This window comes from Monodelphis domestica, chromosome 7 (genome assembly GCF_027887165.1).
Source record: "Monodelphis domestica isolate mMonDom1 chromosome 7, mMonDom1.pri, whole genome shotgun sequence".
Lineage (NCBI taxonomy): Eukaryota > Metazoa > Chordata > Mammalia > Didelphimorphia > Didelphidae > Monodelphis > Monodelphis domestica.
This window is the reverse complement of record NC_077233.1, coordinates 259245738-259252615: the sequence shown is the minus strand read 5'-3', so window position 1 is coordinate 259252615 and position 6878 is coordinate 259245738.

Genomic DNA, 6878 nt, shown 5'->3' with positions numbered 1-6878 from the left:
TTTCTCTAAATCAAGAGTGATTTAGAACATTTTTTCACCTGGTATCTGACCCTATTTTATCTGCTTATCTTAATTTCTAATAATTCCCAGGAAATATCATCTTGCAGGTTAATCACCTCACTGCCCGTCGCAAAATAGTCATACTCCTATCTTCACACTCCTGTTCATACTGTTCCCTGAACTTAGAATTACTTCCTCTCATATTCTCCACCTTTAGAAACCCTGTCATTCAAATCCTCCTCAATAAAGTCTCCTCTAATTAACCACTCATAGCATATTTTATCTCTTTTATATATTTTGGCATCAATTTATGTTCAATTAGCTCTTTAAGTACTTAGAACTATTCTCTAATTATTTCTTATGTATTAGTTTATCTGTCCAACAAGATGAGGGCAACAATATGGATTTTTATCTCTAACCTCTGCTGTTAAAGTGCTATTAAATGCAAGTTTAACAGAATCAAACTCTTAGACACAAATCTGTCTAGATTCACCTAAAGCTAGTAAAAAGCTGTCACTCATACACACACACACACATACACACACACATAGAAACAATAGAACCAGCCATCAGTGACTACAGTAAAAAAGGAAGGAAATAAGTATTTACTAAAATGCCTAATATGCACCAACCACTCTTCTAAACACTTGATAAATATTATCTCATTTGATATTCACCATAACCCTGAATAGTAGATGCTGCTACCATGCACATTTATACTTGGGGAAACTGAGGCAAACTTGAAAGTAAAGAGTCACATAGCTAGTAACTGTCTGAGGCTGGATTTGATCTCATCTTCCTGACTTCAAGCCCAGGACTCTACTGTACCACCTAGTTGTCTTTATTTCCCCTTCAGAAGGATCTCATTCAAAAGTACTAGTCTGGGGGTGGGGGTGAAGCTAGGTGACTCAGAGGATAGAGAGCCAGACCTAGAGGTAGGAAATCCCAGGTTCAAATTTGACTTCAGACACTTCCTAGCTGTGTGACCCTGGACAAGTCACTTAATTCCCATTACCTAGCCCATACTGCTCTTCTGCCTTGGAACCAATACATAGTATTGACTCTAGAACAGAAGGTAAAGGTAAAAAAAAGTATTAGTCTGGAGGGAAAAAATGTCCCCAAAAAGCTAGAGTCAATCAACAAGTAATTTTTAAAAACATCTTTATTTCTATCTTTTGTTGGTATATCACCTACATTTCCTAGTATATCCCTCCCTTCCTCTTACATAGAAATCTATGTCTTATAACAAATAATTTTTAAATAGGAAAAGCAATTCATCAAAATTAACCAAAACTTCAGCTAATATTGTACATACCCATTCTTTAAAAAAAAAAAAGTTACCTTCTGTCTTTGTATCAGTTCTAAGACAGAAGAGCAATAAGGACTAGGCAATCAGGGTTAAATGACTTATCCAGGATCACACAGATTGGTAGTGTCTATGGGAAGATTTAAATATAGTCTTCCCAACCTGACCTGACTATTCACTAAGCCACCTAACTGCCCCTCAAATTCATCTTCTTCCTGACTCCCTATCCTCAGCAAATGTATCTCTTCTTTGGAATCCAGCTAGCTCATGATAATTTCACAGCAGTCCATTTGTTTTTTTCCCCATTGTTTTCATTTACATCATTGTGTACCTTATTTTTGTAGTTGTGTTTATTTCCATTTGCACAAGTTCATGTGTCTTCCCCTTCTTCTATGTATTTCTTGTATTCATCATTTCTTACAGAGCAATAATATTCCCTTATGTTCATGTAAAATGAATCTTTTATCCATTCCTCAATCTATGGAAATCTTTGTTTCCAGTGTTTTACTACTATAAAAAGTTCTGATATAAATAATTTTTGCATATGTGGGCTTTTTTAAAAAGTATTGACCTCCCTGGAGTATATATGTGGCAATCGGATAGAACTCTAGGTCAAAGGGTATGGCTAATTTAGTTATTTTCTTAGCATAATCACAAATGCCTTTCCAGAATGGTTGGAGCAGATCACAACTTCATACAGGCCATTCGAATGCCTTACCTTTCACAACTCTTCCAATGACGACTGTTTTCATCGTTTGCTTTCTTTGTCAATTTATTGTTTGTGAGTAAAAATCTCAAAATGGTTTTGATCTACGATATTCTAATTATTAGTAATTGTGAACAATCTTTCATATGGCTGCTAATAATTCATAATTTTTCTATTTAGATGATTATTTATTGTTTGACCAATTAATTGATGGGAAATGGCTTTCAGTTTCATATATTTGTGTTAGTTCCCTACATAACTTGGATATCAGACCTTTAATAGAGATTAGTGTATAAAAGAAAAATATTTTATTAAATGACAAATACGCATCAAGTGCTATTCACTGGGAATACAAAGAAAAATGAGACTGTCTCTGCTCTCAAGAAGCACTCATCATAAATGGGGAAGACAGTATAGAAATCTAGGAAGATTCAGTGGCAGATGGGCAGCAAGGCTTGGAATTCTGGAGAGCAGAGCAGAAGTATGGATAGCAATACAGCTAAAGCAAACATTTTTGTAATCAAACATTTTCATTCCAATCCTACTGCTTTAATTTTATTCATGCAGAATTTTCTGAACTTCATGTAATTGGTATGATCTTTTTTATTGCTTCATTCCTTTTTTTGTAGAAAATTCAAACATATACACACACATTCACCACCCACTCATAAATGTGAAAGGGACTTGATTTGGCTCTCTTCTAAATTATATTTTTGTTTGGCCTTAATATATATCCAGGACACCTACCTATTTTTATCTCATTGTAGTGTATGGTGTAAGGCAGGGGTCCCCAAACTTTTTTACATAGGGACCCAGTTCACTGTCCCTCAGATCATTGGAGGGCCGGACTATAAAAAAAAACTATGAACAAATCTGTATACCTCTGTCTGGGATAGCAGAGGCTGAAGTGCTGGCTGTAATGGACCTGTCACACCTTGCGCAGGCTCATCACCACCATCCCTATATTGGGCAGCAGTGTACATAGTGCAGAATCCCCTCCCCCAGATTGCCGTTCACCATGCTGATGTCTTCCATTGTGCAGCCACATAATCCTTTGCAAGGCACCTTGTTCTCATTCGGTTACTCTCAGAACAAGGCGCCACACAAAGGATTATATCACTGGAAGTAGTCCTGTATGTGAGCGATGCCACACTTTGCAGCACCACCACATACAGTGCTCCTCTCACTGACCACCAATGAAAGTGCGGGAGGGGTCGGATTAATGGCCTCAGGGGACCACATATGGCCCCGAGCCTTAGTTTGGGGACTCCTGGTATAAGGTATTGGTCAAAACCCATTTTCTGCCCAATTTATTCCCAGTTTTCCCAGAAATTCAATTAGTATTTTATTAAACACCTACTATGTACTAGATGCCATGCTAGGTAAAGGAGATACAATGACTAAAAAAAAAACAGTCTTTACTTTCAAAGGAGAATTCTATCAAGAAAATTTATTCAGCTCAACAAGACAAAAGCCAGTCTGAAAATACTATTTCTGACCTCAACTGTTAAATACAGAAACTTTAGGCAAGAGAAATTGTATTGTACTGATAAATCTCTGTGGCTTGTTCTTCTCTCCTTCAGTTGACTTCTCTAACCATTTCTATGCTACAAGAGCTACACAGGCTTTCTAAGACCTCATTTTTAAGTTAGTTCCAAATTTTTCTTGCTATAGGTTTAGACTTTGAAATTTTTCTGCATTAGACCCTCATTTGTCAAGGAGGGTCCAATGCACTCTTAAAAGAAGGACTTAGCTGTGTAAGGTAATCAAGTCAACTGACCAAAAAATTCTGGGACACATCTTGGTAAGGAATAGCTAGTGTAGTGGGAAGCCTTCATCTTGAGTTCTATAGCCACTGTAACACAGACATTTCTGAATAAGATGGGCAACCCCTGTATAGATGTAGCTCAATTTGTCCAATGGAATAGTCATCTTCAAATCCCAAAGCACATTTATTTGTTTATTTGCTGCTAAGTGATGGCCCAACAACAGCTGATAATTCCAAGTTGCTGTCAAATGACACTGATATTGACTTTCTTGTGGAATAACAACAACTAGATGTCTGGGACTTTGTTTCAGAGTGCAGAAATTTAGAAAGTAGCGACCTGGATCATTAGAAAGCAAAATCAAAAGAAAAGAAAAAAAATCCTTACCTTAGCACCTAATTAACAAGAATAACTCATTAAAATGTAACGCTATCCCATGGTACTTCATGGTATATCAGGCGAGTTCTCTTTTAGCAGGCTCCTCAGGCTTTTCAGTATTCTGTGTGTGGGCTTTGTCTTTTCCCCCACCCACTATTTAAAAGTACATTTCTATCATTTGGCCAGACTCAAGAACGGTCTTTAATATATCAATTCATGTGCTCAATAAATAAATGTCCCAAGTTTCCTCTAATTGAAGGTAATTAATAAAATATACACCCCAGGAAAAAATATCAGTCTCTCTGCTTACATAGCATTAAGATGACCTGAGGGATTTTCCTGATCAGAAATCAAGGCGAAGAGAGGCACAAAGTGTCTAGAAACATCCCCCCAGGATGTGGCAAAATTAGGACATTAATGCATTGCTGTTGGAGTTGTGAATGGATCCAGCCATTCTGGATGGCAATTTGGAACTATGCCCAAAGGGTTTTAAAAGACTGCCTGCCCTTTGATTCAACCATACCACTGCTGGGTTTATACGCCAAAGAGATAATAATGAAAAAGACTTGTACAAGAATATTCGTAGCCATGTGGTTTGTGGTGGCAAAAAATGGAAAATGAGGGGATGCCCTTCAGTTGGGGAATGGCTGAACGAATGGTGGTATCTGTTGGTGATGGAATACTATTGTGCTAAAAGGAATAATGAACTGGAGGAATTCCATGGAGACTGGAACGACCTCCAGGAAGTGATGCAGAGTGAGAGAAGCAGAACCAGGAGAACATTGTACACAGAGACTGATACACTGTGGCACAATCAAATGTAATGGACTTCTCTACTAGCAGCAGTGCATGACCCAGGATGATTCTGAGGGACTTGTGAGAAAGAACACTATCCACATCCAGAGAAAGAACTATGGGAGCAGACAAGCAGAAGAAAAACAACTGCTTGATCACATGGGTTGATGGGAATATGACTGGGGATGTAGACTCTAATCAATCACCCTAGTGCAAATATTAAAAATATGGAAATAGGTCTTGATCAATGACCGGGGGAATTACTCATTGGCTATAGAAGGAGGGTGGGAGGAGGGGAAGAAAAGAACATGAATCATGTGAACATGGAAAAAACATTCTAAATTAATTAATTAAATAAAATTTTTCAAAAAAAAAAAGACAGTACCAAACCTCTGTCAAGAAGGGAAAAAAAAGAAATATCCCCACAAATATGGGAATGCACCAGCCTCCATAGGAAGTCCAGATGTAGAAAGAAGAGAAGAAAATCGAAGTGAATATAACTCCAATTCATATTGGGAATCTCAACTCTAACCCTGACCCTGGTCTCTTGTTTAGGACATTTTGCTGGCATATCATATAACTTCCCCAGCCTAGACTGGGGTGAAACAATGAAATTGCCTCTTCATCTATATTCTGTCAAGAAATAGGGTTGGGCTTTGACTGGAAAAGACATGTCAAAGCTCAGCTCTGGTTCTTTTGGAGTGCTCAGCATCTGTTTGGATCCTGCCATTTTTAAGTAGCCCAGGAGAGGGGAGGGTTTTTTTGCCAGAAAACAAAAACCTCCCCAAGTTTTTGAGGCTTTCGTGTTTGAATTGTTTGTTCAGCCTGAGCCCCATCAGAATAAGGTCCTGACATTGATTGCTGGGTCAGTATTATGTAATGGGATCTTACTTACCTGCAAGCATATAGACAAATGGATGATTTGACAGGCAAAACAGAAAGACTTCTAGCTCACAGGCAGCCAAGAGGCTATTCAAAGCCAGGGTCTGGGAGATTTTCATGAGGTGCTGACATACTGGGGCTGAATGCAATAGAAACGATGCAAAACTGACAACCTGTGCAATCAAGCATGGCAGGTGACTTTTAGCATCCAAACAAAGCATTAGAATGCTTTGAATATTCCCCAGTGAGAGGCCTGTGTTCCTTTGGGAACATAGTCCCTAGATTTGTGTGAGGAGGTTCAGCAGGCTTAGAGAACCTTTGTCACTGTCTGTGTTATTGTTCCATCATGAAACTTACAACAGGAGGAAATAATGACAGACTTCATCTAGATGACACTGAAAAAGGAAATCAATTCAAGGAAGTTTTTTTTTCCCCTTTCAATTCTTAGCTTTTGTGTGTATCAGTAGTTGCAGCTGTGCACTGATCTTCTCCAGTGTACTGCCTTTGAATTGGAATGTGATGGTCCCTAAATGGAGAAAGAATGAATGTCTTGCAGTTGTCTTCATTAGGCATAGTATAAAAACATAACCTTCATTCTTTTTTTTCTTCCTTTCTTCCTTCTTTTAGTTCTTTCTGATTGGACCTCCCTATCTCAACCTTCCTTCCCTTCCTCCCTCCCTCCCATGTTCTTTCTTTCCTTTCTTCCTTTCTTCTTTCCTTCCTTCTTTCCTTCCTTCCTTTCTTCTTTCATTTCTTTCTTTTGTTTTCTTTTTCTCTTATTCTTTCTCTTTCTATCTCTCTGTTTCTTCCTCTCTCTCTGTTTTTCTTTCTCTCTACCTTTCTTTCTTTCTTCCTCTCTTTTTTCCTTTTCTTTCCTTCTTTTCTTTCCTTCTCTCTTTTTTCTTCCTCTCTTTCTTTCTTTCTTTCTTTCTTTCTTTTTTCTTCCTCTCTTTCTTTCTTTCTTTCTTTCCTTTCTTCCTTTCTTCTTTCCTTCCTTCTTTCCTTCCTTCCTTTCTTCTTTCATTTCTTTCTTTTGTTTTCTTTT